We start from the raw sequence: 17,452 nt of genomic DNA, 5'->3' as shown, positions 1-17,452 counted from the left end.
AAGTGTCAATGGCTGATTCATGTTGATGTATGGAAGAAACCAACACAACATTTCAAAGCAATTATCCTTAAATTAAAAAAAAAAAAAAAGTTTGGGAAGGCCATATACAACAGTTATTAAGGACATACATACTTGAGTCAGACAGAGGTTTTGATGCTTGAATCCTAATGGATGACATTGGGCTCATTATTTCACACCTTGGATCCTGGTTCCTCCATCTGTGAAATGGGCATAATAATGATATCTCACAGGGTCCTAGGGTAGTAAAGAGGATATTCTGAAATGTATGGACAGGAGTAGCACAGTGATAGAAGCTTAATTGTTAGTAAATATTAACTGCAATAAGAATCATTGCTGTGATTATTCTTACTTGCTAATAGTCAGAAATGGGGTGTTCAGAGCTGGGGAGCATTCAGCAGTTTCCTGAAGGCACAGTTTTCCCCCTCTTTTTTTATGTGTCCTCAGAACCTTCACTGCTCAACTGTAGCAGGAGCATTCAGGCTACAAGCACCAGAATCACTTCACATGGATCCTGCTAATCCTCCTGGCTCTCAGATGTGGTTAGCTGGGGATGGGGATGGCAAAGTGGGGGTGGGGGTGACCAGGTTGCAAACACAGGGCAGCAAAACTGAGCCGCCTGAAGTTTGCAGCCAGAAGCAAACAGGAAACAAATTAGTTCAATCCCAGAATGCAAACCAGTGTTGATAGAGATGCATGGACGAGCCATGCAAGGAAATATGCTGCAATTTCTCATCCAGTTAGCCTAGGAATCAATTCCACAGTACACAGGCCGTGTAGAAGACACTGCCTGCAGGCAGGAGCCTCAGGGCCTGGGACGCCCCCCTTCCCCACCCCGCCCCTGCTTTGGGACTCCCACATACAGCAGGTTCCAGGGTCAGCGTTGAGGGAAGGGTGCTTGCCCCAGATGTACCTGGTCTGTGTGTTTCAGTGCTTGAGAGTCCTGCTCTTGCATGAGAGCTCAGAATTAGACTTTGAGTTTTAGGACATGGATATCATTTCATCCAAAGATTTCGCATCAGGGTACTATGAGTGTGCAGCAGGTGTGGAGGGTGCTGTAAGCATGGTGAAACACTAAAAAGGTGGGATCCCAGCTTCAAACAGAGGTAGTCTTATCCATTTCATATTAGGTTGAACCATATGACATTGCCATTTCTGATGGTCAGAAGCAGTTCATTGACAATTTCACATGGTGCAACATGTTCTCTTGGTGTTTCATATAAGTTATCATAAGGGCTTCCCTGGTGTCTCAGACGGTAAAGTGTCTGCCTACAATGCAGAAGATCTGGGTTCAATCCCTGGGTCCAGAAGATCTCCTGGAGAAGGAGATGGAAACCTACTTCAGTATTCTTGCCTGGAAAATCCCATGGATGGAGGAACCTGGTAGGTTACAGTCCATGGGGTCGCAAAGAGTCAGACACGACTAAGAGACTTCACCTTCTTTCTTTCTTTATAAGTTATCATTTGATCCCAACATTCTGAAGTTAAATGTATAGGATGTAGTCCAACTTCCGGACTTTCAGATGGGGGCCAGCCTGGATGAGACTTTGCTCCAGCTGTAGAAGAAGGGCAGGGCAGTGGGTTACAGTCTGCCTTGCCATCCGCAACCCTAGGTCAGAGCCTGGTGTACATGAGTGCTGGAATAGCACATAAAGGAAGCAGGTGTGAATTCTATCACGGTTTGTTTCCTTACTTATTCATTTATTCATGACCAAGACTTCATTGTACCATATGTATCAGGTCCTTGACTAAGTCCTTGGTTATAGCAATTAAGCAGATGCAGACTCTCCCCACGGCCATCTCTAGTCCAGTGGGTGAGACAGACGTTAAACAGACAATGCCTGAGTATTTATTACAAGTGTGGCAAATGGCAGGAAGGAAACAGTGCAAATGATCCTTGAGTGCTTACTAGGTGCAGAGCACCCGGCTGGCCATCCTGGAGGGCTGGTAGACAATGCACTGCTCACAAGGCTTTGGTATCCCTCCCTTGGAGGTGTTGTCATTTCCTCTTCTGCTGAGCTCAGGCAGGCCATATGACTTGTTTTAGCCAATGAAATGTGAGCATGGGCGATGAGTCCTTCCCAGGTAGAAGACTCAAGAGTCAGTGTGTCATGCCTTCTTCCTCTTCTGCCACAACTGGCTCTTCATTAGCCAGAGTGAAGGTCATGTGGAGCAGAGTCCTCAACCCCCTCACCGTGGATGTGAAATGTGAGCAAGAAATAAATGCTTATGGTTATAATCCCCTAAAAATGTCAGGATGTTTCCTTCAGGTTGTTTCAGCATATACTTGCTTAATACAGAAATGATAAGCACTCACACTCTAATTAAATGATTACTCAGCAAATGACTGTGTACCAATGACTCAACACAAGGTGTGATCAAAGAAGGGCAAGCATGGTCCCCTGAGAGGTCAGTGAAAAGATAGCTTACATGCAAGTCAAGAATGAGGGTGTCTTAAGCACAGACTGACCCACCCTAAAGGCTCAATAGATGGTAACTGCTACTATGATCCTGCTGTGATTCTAGTCCAATTCATGTTTGGGGAATGATTTGTAGGCAGGTTGGACCAGAGCACATCACACTGCCCAGGCCCTTTCTTCATACTCCAGGCATCACTGGCTCGAGAGGCCAGGGCCTCCCTTTCTTAAAACCTCATGATCAGAGAAGAGGAGTACTTCCTTCCCTGTGCTAATTTTTAAAATCCTAGGGAAGACTTCCTATTGGTTCAGTTGGAGTCACATGTCTGCTCTTGAACCAATCACTGTGGTCTCTGAGTAAGATACAGCTGAATGAGCCAGCCAAAACTTGGTCCTCTGTTATAGGAAGAACAGAGCTCAGAGTAATTGTGACAGGCAGACTCCCCATTTTTATACGGACTGAGAACCTCCTGTATAGAAGTCCTGTATACACAGACTGAGAATCTCCTGTATAGAAGACTTTGCATTTGGCACCACAGAGAGACATAGAAAACACAAACAGAGGTGTTCTAGGGTTTGAGGAAGCAGAAGCAAGAAAATCTACAGCAGAGATCTTGTCTAGCTTCACTGCATGGACGTTCCCTGTGATCCTCTGCCCTGCTTGGAATATGGCCCTCCTTCCAGAAAGCTCTAGTCCCATCCCAGCAGTTGACTGTCCCCTCCTCCCACCTCTAAGGAGTTAAAAGGCAGTGCAGCTCCATCCTGGGCCTGAGAGCCAAGTTGGATGAGAATGAATGGGGCTCTGTAAGGCATCTTGTAGCTCTCAACTCTGCTCTGCTCCCATGCACTGTGTGCTTGTGGTTTCTGTCTCCTCTTCTGTTTATAGTGCTGGGCAGCTGCTGTATGCCCCAGCCTCTGCCTTCCCTGGGTGTCTCTCAGGGAGACAGAGATGAAGCCATTCAGCCCTTAGGATATATGGCCCAACTCTGTCCACAGTCCCAGGCTTCATAGTATAGGCACTGTAGCCAGAATGAACTGGGTCTAGCCAGAGCCCTGAAACTCACCAGCAGGATAACCTGGAATGTTGGAGCAACTGGGAATCAGCTAGGCAGGAAGCTGCCTGAAATATAATTATAGTGACTTGAAGAAACCAACGTGCATTTTTCCTTCATAACAAGAAATCCAGATCTTGTGGTTCAACCATGGAAGATCCAGGAACCCTGAGGATCTTTGGGCCTCTTCTTCATTTGCAAGCTGGCCACTGCAGGGCTGGGCAGCACACCGGTGAGCAGATGCAGTGATGAAGGGAGGGATGGGATAAGTCTGATCTGTCTCCTTTATCAAAAGAGAAAACCTTTCCCCAAAACATCCCCCAAACTTAGGTTCATTGGTCAGACCAAAGGCAGTGGATACTCCAAACTTAAGAGAGTCTGACAAAACAGGTACGTTTACTTCTCTGGTCATCATGATGGAAGCAACAAATAAAAAAGTGCTGGGGCGCTTCCCTGGTGGCTCAGTGGTAAAGACTCTGCCTGCCAATGTAGGAGCCCAGGGGTCAAACCCAGACCAGGGAAGATCCCCTGGGGAAGGAAATGGCAACCCACTCCAGTATTCTTGCTTGGAGAATCCCATGGACAGAGGAGCCTGGCGGGCTATAGTCCGTGGGGTCGCAAACAGTCAGACATGACTTGGTAACTAAACCACCACCACCACCACATGCTGTGAGGCAGCTAAGGCCCAGGGCTGCAGCTGCTGAAGCCTGCCCGTCCTAGAGCCTGTGCTCTGCAACAAGAGAAGCCACGCAGTGAGAACCCGAGCACTGCAGCTAGGGAGCAGCCCCCACGCACCGAAACTAGAAAGAAAAGCTCACACAGCAACGAAGACCCAGCACAGCCAAAAATAAAGTAAATAAATAATTTTTTTAAAACTAAAGTTTTGGGAATAACTGTAGGTCAATTAGTCATGTCTGCTTCACAAAGTTACCTCTCTAAGCTCCATGCATTTAGTCTTCTAGGGCTGCCATAACAAAATTCCACAAACTAGGTGGATTTGAAAGCAGGAATTTTTTTTGCTTCATTTATTTATTTAGAACTTTATTGCTTCAAAGTTCTAGAGACCAGAAGTCCAAGGACAAAGTTCTTTCTGAGGGTTGAGGATGGACGTGTTCCACGCCTCTCCCCTAGCTTCTGATGGGTTGCTGGCCATCTTTGGTGTTGTGGACTTGTAGAAGCTTTACCTCCATCTCTCCATTCATTTTCGGGCAATGTTTATTCTCCTCATGTACACATCTGTCTCCAAATTTCCCATTTTTATAAGTACACCAATCTTACTGGGTTGGAACCCACCAATTAACTTCACTTTAATTTGGTTACTTTTATAAACACTCTATTTCTAAATGAGGTCACATTCTGGGGTCCTGGAAACTAGGATTCAACATAAGAATTTGAGGAGGGATACAATTTTGTGCATCACACCCCAGTTTCCTCCTCTATAAAAAGAGCCTCATGGGACTTCCCTACTGGTCCAGTGGCTAAGACTTTGTGCTCCCAATGCAGGAGGCCTGGGTTCAATCCCTGGTCAGGGTACTAGATTGCCCATGCTGCAACTCAGACCTGGCACAGCCACATTAATTAAATAAATATTAATGAAAAAGAATTACCAAAAAAAAAGAGCATCTTAAGAGGTCCTACCTGCACTATGGCATGGGACTTACATGGAGTGATCACCAGGATGTGGCCCCAGAACATACCAGTGCTAAGGGGGTGGCTTCCTAGTTCCACACTATGGATGAGGCTGAAGCCAGGTCTTTATAAAAGGGAGGTGGGGCCAAGGAAGAGGCTGATATCCAGCCCCATCCAGTGTGCCAGTTCCCCCAAAATGATAGCCAAGATTTTCAGCCCAAAGCTTATGAGACAGACATGACTCAAGAACTCACTTGCTGGCAGTCACATTCCAAAATCGCCCCCTCCCACCGTCAGTTCAGGACAGCTGGTTGCCTGAGTCAGTGGGACTTTTGTCTACAGTTCAGGACAGCCCCCACATACTTGGCAGCCCCACTGGGCACGCGTTTCCAGGGCAGCAATCTTTAGCAGCTCCAAGGGGAAGGCGGATCAGGGGCTTCCCCAGCCCTGACCTGGCAGTCTCCTCTCTTCCGTGTAGTGATGGGGCCCACCTCTGGAGTCACTCCTGATGACTGGGGTCACTTCTGATGCCTGCAAGAGCAGGACATGCTGCAGTCGTACAGGTTCTGAGGGACTGTGCTATGCCTCTGCACCATAGTGTTTCGAGTAAATTACAAGGCTCTTATCAGGGCTAGGGGCTTTATTGTTCTGCCAGGACATCTCCCTTTGTCAAAAAAACAATAAGTTGTTGTAAGTAGTACTTTTTTAGGTTTACCATGCAGACAGACTAATTGTATCTTTTAATCTGGGTCAGACTGCTCTTGCTTATTACAAATTGGCTCTGAATCCTAAAATGAGGGAGGGGGGAGAAATGTGAGGAACATTTGCAAATAATTTAGAGGCAGAATTACCTTCAGATAAACATTATGTCATGTTGGGTTTAAATGCATACCCAGTCCTCAGTCCAGTTAGGCTCTGGTTGACCCAGAGGGAGGCTAGGGGACAGAGAGCCCCTCATTATAGATTCTGGGTGCTTACATGAATTGTGAACCAGGGCACCCCATATACAATGGGGCACAGAACCATATGTAGCAGGCTGGATAATAGCCCCCCAAAGCACCAGGGTCTAATTCCTGAAAACAGTAAATGTTATCTCATTTGGAAAAGGGTCTTAGTAGATATAATTAACGATCTTATCCTGGATTATTCAAATGGTCTCTAAATGAAATCACAAATATCCTTCTAAGAGACATGCACAAGAGAAGGCAGAGATAGGTGTGATGAAGCCACAAGCCAAGGAATGTTAGCAACCACCAGAAGCCAGGAGATGCAAGGAATAGATACTCCCCTAAGGCCTCTGGAAGGACTGTGGCCCTGTTGACATCTTGACTTTGGTCCAGTAAGGCTGACTGTGGGCTTTGTCATCCAGAACTGTGAGAGAATAAGTTTCTACTGTTTTAAGCAAGCAAGTCTGTGGAAATTTGTTATAGCAACCACAGGGAACTAATACACCAGCAGACTCCTGTTGATGGCTTCCCTGTGCTCAAGGCTGAAGAGGCCCCCAAGTGATATGGGACATGTCCTAGAAAGAATGGTCATTAGAAAGACATGCCTCATAGTTTAGCTCCTTGTCACCACTTTCCCAGTTTTGTGACCTTGGACAGATGCCTACCTTCTCTGAACCTCAGTTTCCTCACCAGTAAAATAAGGATAACCATAGCCCAGTCTATTTTAAATTGATGGTCATTTCATTTTGAGCTCATACCAAAAGCATTACATTTTTACTCCCTCATCATGTTTTATGTTTTTGATGTCATATTTTACATGCTCTGATTTTGTGTATCCCTTAACAAATTATTGCAGATACTTTTCTTTAAAATTTTTATTTCTTTAGCTATGGTCTTTGTTTAAAGAAATCCCTTGAATATTTCTTATAAGGTCCATTTAGTAGTGATGAATTCTTTTAACTTTTGCCTGTCTGGGAATCTCTCTCTCTCTCTCTTTTTTTTTCCTCCACTTCACTTTTTTAGCAGATTTATCAATATAATTCGCATGTCACACAATTCGTCCATTTAAAGTTTACAATTCAGTGGTATTTAGTATATTCACAAAATTGTGCAAATATCACCACTATCAATTTTAAAACTGATTTTAGATTTAGATTTTATAATTTATTTTTTATCATTCCCAAAAAGAAGCCCCATATGGCTGATAGCAGTCACTTCTCATTTCCCTTCAAATCTCCCTCACTCATGTCAATCACTGATCTACTTTCTGTCTCTATAGATTTGCCTGTTCTGGATATTTCATACAAAAGGAATAAAATTTTGGCCTTTTTTATTGCTTAAGAAACACTTTATCTCTCCTTCAATCTCAATATTAACCTTGCCAGATAGTGTATTCTTGGTTGTAATTTTTTTTTTTCCTCTCAGCACTTGGAATATGTCATGCAATTCCCCTGTGACTTATAAAGCTTCTACTGAAAAGTCAGCTAGTAGTCTTATGGAGGCTGCCTTATATGTAACTAGTTGTTTTTTCTCTTGCTGCTTTTAATATCCTCTCTTTAAGTTTTGACATTTTAATTGAAATATGTCTTGATATAGTTCTCCTTGGGTTCATCTTGTTTGGGACTCTTTCTTGAGCTTAGATGTCTGCTTCCTTCTCTAGTTAAGGAAATTTTTAACCATTATTTCTTCGAATAGGTTTTCTGTCCCTTTTTCTCTCTCTCTTCTCCTCTTCTTCTTGTGGGGTCCCTATAATGTAAATGTTAGCACACTTGATGTCCCTTAAACTATCCTCATTTTAAAAAATTCTCTTTGCTGTTCTGATTAGGTGATTTCCACTACCCTATCTTCCAGATAACTGATCCATTCTTCTGCATCTTCTAATCTGCTGTGATTGGTTCTTTCTTATGTTTCCTATCTCTTCTTGTAGTTCTTACTGTGTCTCTCCATCCTTCTCCTGAGTTTGGTAAGCATCTTTATGACCATTACTTTCAATTCTTTATCTAGGAGGTTGCTTAGCTCCACTTTATTTCATCATTTTTCTGAGATTTTGTCTTACTCTTTTGTTTGGCACATATACCTTTGTCTCCTCATTTTGCCTAATTCTCTGGGTTTTTTCTATGTATTAGGTAGGTTAGATATTTCTCCTGGTCTTGAAGGAGTGGTTTTATGGAGAAGGTGTTCTGTGGGGCCCAGCAGTGCAGTCCCCTGATCAGCAGACCCAGTGCTCAAGTGGTGTCCATTGTGTAAGCCATGGGCACCACCTCCATGGTGACTGGGCCACGAATGCTGCAGGTGCACTATTGTGTGGGATGGGTCCCTGGCACAGCAGGCTCTAAAGCCCATCTGTGGTGCTCTGGTGTGTAGGGCCAGCCCCTGGGGTGGGATCCACTTTGGAGGGCCTTTGGTGCTGGCCAAAGCTACCTGCTGGGTGTGGCATGGCAGGGGCCACTTTGGTGAATCACCAGCTGGGGTGAGTTTCCAGGTAAATGCTGGGGCAGGGAAAGCAACACTAATAAGGTAGATAGGGAAAGTCAGAAATGGCCCCCACCAGTGCTAGGCCAACTAGGTAAAAGGCAAGGAAAAATGGCACCCACCAGCACATTCTGTACCTGGAGAAGGTTCCAACAGCTCTATGTCCTTCCAGCACATGCTCCAAAATCACTCAATGAATCTTTTTCATATATAACCCAGTGATTTTCAAACTGTTGCTTCTGGGCTGGGACTCAAAGCAAGTGAGTAAAGAATCTACCTGCAATATGGGAGACCCAGGTTCGATCCCTGGGTTAGGAAGATACCCTGGAGAAAGAAATGGCTACCCACTCCAACATTATTGCCTGGAAAATCCCATGGACAGAGGAGCTTGGTGGACTATAGTCTATGGGATCACAAAGAATCAGACATGACTGAGCGACTAGCACATGGCCTCTTAATAGCAGAGTCTTGGTGTCCTATGACTTCCAACTCTCCCAGTCAAAGCCAGACATGATGAGGTTTGTCTTTCCAGTGCAAGTTCCCCAGGCTGGGATGTCATGTGCGGAGTTGGACCCCTTGCTCCTCAGGGAGGACCTCTAAGGCTGTGTTATCTCTCCTGACTATGGGTTGCCATGCCAGGAGTACGTTTTGGCCAGACCACATCTTCACTTCTCCTACCTGTCTGTCTCAGTGTGGTTTCTTCTTTATGCTCTTAGTGATAGACAATCTTTTTTTTTTTTTTTTTTGGTAGACAATCTTTTATTCTAGTCTTCAGCTATGTTAGTCATAGGTCTCTCAGATATAATTGCTCTATACGTACTGGTGGTTTTTGTGTAACCGAGGAGGGGCGATTCCAGGAGTTTTCTGCTCTGCCTTCTTGTCTTCCTCCTTCCACAAGGGTGGCATTTCCCTTGGTGTGTTTTTGGAGGGTACTCTTGTCTTACTGGAAATTTCACCATTAAAGATTTATTCCTTTGGTGATTTTGAGTGTGGACCTATGGAGAGCTGCTGCTGCTGCTGCTAAGTCACTTCAGTCGTGTCCAACTCTGTGTGACCCCATAGATGGCAGCCCACCAGGCTCCCCCGTCCCTGGGATTCTCCAGGCAAGAACACCAGAGTGGGTTGCCATCTCCTTCTCCAGTGCATGAAAGTGAAAAGTGAAAGTGAAGTCACTTCAGTCGTGTCCGATTCTGTGTGACCCCATAGATGGCAGCCCACTAGGCTCCTCCGTCCATGGGATTTTCCAAGGCAAGAGTACTGGAGTGGGGTGCCATTGCCTTCTCCGCTATGGAGAGCAAATATCACTAAAAAGTCAGTCCTAGCCATTAATAGCTTAGTACAGTTTGCAACTTAAAACCTGTCAGTGGCTTCCTGATGCTAAAGGATAGGCCCACATCCTTTCTATGGTCTCCAAAGTCTCCATGGCTTGACCGTCCAATTGTCTTTTTCCAATTGTTCAAAGTTTCAGTGGTTCCTCCTGCCTTGAGCCTGATCTCTCTCTTAGAAAGCTTTTTCTCTTGCTGACACCTGAGCTACTGGAGACAGAGACAGGAGCTCTTGTGCTCACTTCTGTGTCCTTATATGAAATTCAGTACCTGGTGCAAATCCTATGCTGCTAGGTACATACTTGTTGAATGAATGGATGAATGAATAAATGAAACTAGTCCATGAGTGATGGCATCAAGAACACAGAAGAGTTTTGTTTCATATAGAAAATAGAAAAGAATAAACAGCAAAGTTGGAAAAACAGGATACTAAAAGAGCTTGCTTAATAAATTTGGTGTGGGTGCATGTAAGAGGAAATGACAATTGCTTAAAATAGATAGGGATTTCTGAGGCAGGTTGTCCAAGGATGACACAGTGCTCCATGGTCATCAAAAACTAAGCTCCCATATTTATGTGTGCATGCATGCCCAGTTGTGTCCGACTCTTTGCAACCCATGGACTGCAACCCACCAGGCTCCCCTGTCCACGGGATTTCCCAGTCAAGAATACTGGAATGGATTGTCATTTCCTCCTCCAGGGGATTTCCCTGACCCAGGGATAGAACCTGTGTGTTTTGCATCTCTTGCATTGGCAGGTGGATTCTTTACCACCATGCCACCAGGGAAGCCCTCAGTATTTTTATCCCCATGACTGACTTCAATTCTCAAGATTGTGTCAAGGTCCAAAAATGCTGTTAGAGCTCCAGTTATCCCATCAGATTCCAGGCAAGAAAAGGAAGCAAGGGGTAAATGGTATATTATCCAGATAAATAAGTGACTTTCAAGGAGCTGTCCTGGAAGTCCCACCCAATAAGTTGTTTTTACATGTCATTGGCCACACCTACGGGAAGATATAATATTTTCACTAGACAAATTGCCAGCCAAATAAAATTGTGATTCTATTGATGAAGAAGAAAGGGAGACTGGATGTTGGACAGGTAACCAGAAGTTTCAGACACAGGGGCTAATGCCTTGGAAGAAGAATTCATTTATTCACTTCGCTTATGTACTCCACTCACTCATGGAGAATGTATTTAAGACATATTGACTTCCCGGGCTGGATACTAGACAGGGAAAGAAAGGCACAAATATGAAGATAAAGGGAACTGGTCTTTACAACCAAGATGCTCACATTACAGTAAAGTACAAGCTGTGAAACCCAGAGTCAGTATTGGCGAGCACTGAGTTGAAGGGCAGCTAAATGCTGTAGGTGTTGAGAGAGACTTTTTTCCCTAGAAGAGGCTGGAGCAATCCAGAAGGAAGCCCTGATGGAGAGGTAAAATTTTGCCAAGTAGGGAAGGTTGTTGTAGAGAGTATATTTCAGGAGGAAAGGACAGCTCCGGCAAAGACATATAGGTTGTGATATGTATGTACCTAGAGAGGAACGACAGCAGGAGCAAGAACTGAGTGGTGAAAAGTAATCCAGGAAATCGTACCAGGTTCCACAGGACTAGCTCCACCCATTGTCCCAGTCTCCTCCCACTTACTCTGGCCCTTTAATACTTATATAAAATGACAAGTTGTTTTACTGATAGTATACTTTTTTGGAAAAAAAAATTCATGAAATCTTTAAGTGCTATCTCTATCACTCAAACTTTTAAAATATTAACATTTGAAAGTGCCCACGAGAGGTACACAAGGACACATTTTATTACGGAGTTTATATAGGTTGCATCACTTCATGGCAAACAGATGGGGAAAAAATGGAAACAGTGACAGACTTTATTTTCTTGGGCTCCAAAATCACTGTGGATAGTGACTACAGCCATGAAATTAAAAGACATTTGCTCCTTGGAAGAAAAGCTATGACAAACCAAGACAACATATTAAAAAGCAGAGACATCACTTTGCCAACAAAGGTCAAAGCTTTGGTTTTTCCAGTAGTCATGCATGAATGTGAGAACTGGCCCATAAAGAAGGCTGAGCACCAAAGAATTGATGCTTTCAAACTATGATGCTGGAGAAGACTCTTGAGAGTCTGTTGGACAGCAAGGAAATCAAACAAGTCAATCCTTAAGGAAGGACTGATGCTGAAGGCGAAGCTCTGATACTTTGGCCACCTGATGCAAAGAACTGCCCATTGGAAAAGACTCTGATGCTGGGAAAGATTGAAGGGAGGAAGAGAAGGAGACAACAGAGGGTGAGATGGTTGGAGAGCATAACTGATTTAATGGACATGCATTTGAGCAAACTCCAGGAGACAGTGGACAGGGAAGCCTGGTGTTCTGCAGTCCACAGGGTCACAAAGAGTTGGACACAACTGAGCAACTGAACAACAACACAGGTTGCATTATTGTTTAATCCTTTGAAAGACTTTAGTCTTAAACATTTTCTGATTTTAAAATCCCAAATCTTTTTACAGAACTTCCATGTGTCAAGATACCTTTTATTGTAGAATTTGTCTATAAAAATTCATCTCTTGGACTATTTCAATTTGTTTTAATATTAACCACAGCATTTGTACTGTGGTGCTTTTTGAAATACTTATCTTGCTCCCTTTTCTTACCTGGAATCTGGATGTGAGAGCTGGAGCCTTAGCAACCATTTTGCAAGGTTTTGGATAAAAGTTACATGGGCCTTCTAGCTGTGTCTCCAGTGAGTCTATTTTGCACACCTCAGGGCCTTGGTTCACCCCTTCCTTTTGTCGGGGGATCATCTCATCAACCCTTTACCTGGCTGATCCCTTCTCATATTTTCTGTCTCAGATAAAAAGTCACTGCCTATAGAGGCTCTTTCCATCATCCTTTCTGAAGTATGTTCACTCTGTTTTTCTCACTCAATATACCTTACTCTGTACTTCATAACATTATGGCAATTAGAGATATTTTACTCATAAGGTCATCTGCTTAATACTTGCCTCTCCCATTAGATCATGAGCTCTGAGAGGCTAGGTTCTTTTTGCCTACCACTTGGTGAAGCTTAGCACAAAATTGGCATTTGCTGGAAATTCACTGGATTAACTGGTGTGTGTGTGTGTGTGTGTGTGTGCATGTCTGTGTATTATCACCAAAGACTGATAGGGAATCAAAGTCCAAGGAAGATAAAAAGTAATGAAGTGTCTAATTATACTCTTGAATACTTTAATTCTAGAAGTTAATTGGTTATTTGATGAAAGCCCACTGCTTTGGTCAGAGATGTTAGCACAGGGAAAGATTTGATGAGCAGTGGCTTCCTAGTTTGAAATGAGATACATGGAATTCAAGCACATTTATAAAATGCAAACATCAGTTAGCAAAGGTCTAGAACCAGGTACAACTTCTTCCTATGCTTTGGGCATAGTTCAGATGGAGCTATGGAAGTGTGTATGCTCTTTTCGACCCTATGAGTTGTAGCCCGCCAGGCTCCTCTGTCCATTCTTTTCCCAGGCAAAAATATGAGAGTGGGTTGCCATTTCCTTCTCCAGGGGATCTACCCAACCCAGGGATTGAACCCATGTCTCTTGCATCTCCTGCATTGGCAGTTGGATTCTTTACCACTGTACCACCTGGGAAGCCCTCCCATTAGATTAGAATGAACCAAAAGAAGGAAAGGAGGGAGCGAGGAACAACAGAAGAGAGAGATTTGCACCTGCCATTTGTCCAAGGATTAGTGTACCAATCACTGGGCTAAATGCTCTACACACCACAGCTCCTAATTCTCCAGCCACTCTGAGATGGTGGGTTTTTTTCCCCCATTTTACAGATGAGGAAAACTGAGGTTCAGACTGGTAAAAATTACTTACCTACTTAAAATTGCAAGACCACAGAGGCAGGGTGTCAAATCCAGATCACATCTCCCTAGAAAGCACATCCTTCCCTTGTCACAATCAGACACTATTTCCAAACCCTGTGGCTCTGAACTTCATTTATGCAGAGGGGCCTTCCATTGATAAATGCAAGAGCAAAAGTCTTAAACGCTGTGTTTGTGTGTGTGCACACACGAGTGTATGAAATGCCATGTAAGCCATAATGAGGAATGTCATTTCTGATGCGATCAGTCTGAAAACATTTTAAACGTCCCACCAATCAATGTGGTGAGGCAGTGGAATGGTGGGGGCATTCTTACATCCCTGGTGCAGGTATAAGTTGGTAAAATCATTTACAAGTGCAATTCGCTGTTCTCTAGAAGAACCAGAGATGCACATACCCCATGACCCAGCACTCCCCCACCCCCAGTGTCATTCAGTCAGTTCCAATTCTTTGTGACCCCATAGACTGTAGCCCGCCAGAGCCCACCGGATTCCTCAGTCCATGGGATTTCCCAGGCAAGAATACTGGCATAGGTCGCCATTCCCTTCTCCAGAGGCTCCTCCCAACTCAGGAATTGAACCCATACCTCCTGCACTGTAAGCAGATACTTTACTGTCTGAGCTACCAAGGAAGCCCCACCTGCATGTATATGCTCGAGAAATGTTTTCCCTTTTGCATAAAGACACGTATAAGAATATCCATTGCTATAAAGTTTAAAATGCATAAAAAAGAAAAAAAGAAAAGCTCCAAGGCACAGTCTGGAGAACTAACAACAAAAAAAAATGCAATGTTGAGGGAAAAAACAGCTCCCAGAGATTATCCACAGTGAAATGACATTTTTTGAAAAGTTTAAAGCCATCTAAACATATACAAGTGTAGTAAAATTATAAAAGCAGGTAAGGGGAAGTGTGGAGCAGTAGTTAGCCCTAGAGGAAAGGAGAGAAATGGTTTGGATAAGAGCCTTTGACTGCATTTGCGATGCATCCTGTATTCATCTGAGTGTTGGGTACCCTAATGTTTATGAATATAGTCTCTGGGGCTTTTTTTTGTCATGCCTTATGTGTTTCAGCAGAATACAATTTTAAAAGGGGGAGGGGGAGTAAGTGTTTCAGTTTCTACAAGAAATGACATTGGGAGGGTAAGGCTGAGACCGTACATGAAACTAGAAAAAGCTTCTAATTTCCTATTGCTTGGCCAGAGGCATCGTGTCATTGGCAGGTGGTCCAGCCAGACCCACAGCCCCACGTGGTGATGCCTGCAAGCAGTAAGTGTGGCAACCTCCCAGGATGTCCCCGTCAGCCCTCTGCAAGGCAGCGTGCATTCCCTGGGAAGTCATGTTTCCTCCAGGTGAAGGATGGTATCGCTCCATCTCTGTCACCTGCACGGAGAAGGAAGTGCTGCAGGGAGACAGATGAGGTCATCTATTATCAAGTAGGCAAAAGAGAGACCAAAGAGGCACCTGCAGCTTGCCAGATGTTCTATCAATCATCAGAGTCAGAGGAAGGGAGCTTACTTCTTCCCCCCTGTCCTCTCCCATCCAGCCTCTCCAGAGAAGAATCAGACAAGAGATTGGCTCATGGACCCATGGACCAGTCCCCTCAAAACCAGCCTGAGGATGGGGTGGGAGCATTTCCGGCAACCACAGGAGACATTGCTCCTGGGCTATAAAAATCTGCAAGGTTCATGTACTTGGGTCAGTGCTGATGACTATCTTCCCCAGAATTCTTAAAAGAAGACCCAGCTGATATTACACTGGTCATCATCTTCTGCTTCTCCATCAAATGCCACTGTTAGTCAGGAACTGAGCTAAGAGTTCCATCCGCAAGTTTCTCGTTTGCCCCTGGCAACAGCTCTATAAGGAAAGACTATTAATGTCCTGTTCCAGCAGAGGAAACTGAGGCACAGAGAGATAAGTAACCAACCCAAAGTCCCCCAAGGTGGACCCCGCCAACGTGCCATCTCCTTCATAGTGACATTGACGAGTCAGTAATACCCTGTTTCTTTCTAGCTGGGGAGACAGGCACAGTTCCACTGCATCCTTACATTCCAAAGCACCCTGGGCAGGGATGGCACACCCAGGGCTGTCTCTGACCACACAAGTCCATGAGGCCAAGGTCTTCAAAGCCCAACCTCTCACATGGGAATCCAGGGTAGTTACATGACTTTCCCCAGAACCTAAAAGGTCTTTTACCACCCTATAAATCCTTGGAGATGAGGAAGGCCATGGTTGTTAGGAGAAACCAGAAGCCTAGCAAGACCTAACCCATTCCCCCAGAGAGAAACCCAGCCTTTGTGGTCTCCAGAAGCCCCCATCCACCAGCCACTCCTACTTGCTGACCCTTGGGGATCAAGCAGTTGAGAGTCACAAGCCCTACCACCAACACCACCACACATTGAAACCCTAGTGACTTCCATATCCATGGAGCTTCACCATCTGATCTGGAAACCTCTTTTTACACCTTGGGATGTTCTGTGTCAGTGTCTTTAAGGGGCACCCCGAGAGGAAAATAGAGAACTCAGAGGCAAGTTGTTGCACTTACAGATTTGGCACACAGGCCTCAGGCTCCGGAAAGTCCTAATAGTGCGTTTGGAGGCATCCCACGTATAGGAGAAGAAGGAGCCTAGTGGAGCAGAGATGGCGGCTTTCCTGGCCAAGAACAGAACCATGCTGTGAAAACACAGCCCACTCACCCATCCCCTTCCCTTGCCCTCTGTGACATCAGTGAGCAATTTGGTCCCACCTGGATTTACATTGCCTCTTATCCCTCTCCTATCTCCTCTTCTACTCTCTAAATCTCGACATATTAGAGACTTTCACATTTCTCATGATACTATATGTTCTCTTTACAGCTGAAATTAAAGTAAATTTAATGCATCCTTCTAAGTGCAGGAGATGAGCCCTGGAAAATATTGCTATCACATCTGATATGGGAACGAATTATCTTCCGAGTTGTACTAATTAATTAGCTCAGTGAATAGCAATCATCAGTCCTGATGGACTCTTCTCTGAAACTCTCCTTATTTGATTTCCTTGAATTATCACCCAAGACAGGCTTGACAGAGGATACACAAAATATGCTGGAATTCCAAATGGACAGGGTGGCGCCAAGCCAGGCACTGTCCCCCATCAAACTCAATAACCCGAATTTATAAAACCCAGAGAGAGGGCTGAAGCAGACATGGAGAAGTGAGAATGGACAGGAGTAGAGGAGTCCCTGGTTTAGAAACCAGCCCAGGTCATCACAACGGGAGAGACAACAGTAGACTCGCCCCTCCCTCAAGCCTGGTCATCTTCCAGGAGGGGCTGTTCAGAAGTGGTCTCCTCCGTGGTCGCAGTGATAGAAGGAGCCAAGGACAGCCCCCGACTGATACAGTGGTAACCAGCTTTCAGGAAACACAGACTCTAAATATCATATGGTGTTAGAGGGGTGTCCCTGGGGAACTGTTTGCATGACTGGAGTCATTATTTTAAAAGCTTTCTCCAAGTTCCTGTGGACAATGCCCACAATATAATTTTACCAGTGTCCTCCTATTCTGAGTCAAAGCCTCTATGTGTGCTGTGGGCAGAGCCCACTAACCTTTGGTGACCCTTGGGTACATTAGAAAGACCCCCTCCCTGGGCTCATCCCTTCCCCATCACCATCGTATAGACAAAATGGTGCCCCATCCATCCAGCAGGGGATGCCGCCCAGGGCTAATGCAGTC

Source organism: Bos javanicus, chromosome 18, assembly GCF_032452875.1.
Source record: "Bos javanicus breed banteng chromosome 18, ARS-OSU_banteng_1.0, whole genome shotgun sequence".
Lineage (NCBI taxonomy): Eukaryota > Metazoa > Chordata > Mammalia > Artiodactyla > Bovidae > Bos > Bos javanicus.
Note: the sequence above shows the minus strand (reverse complement) of the source record.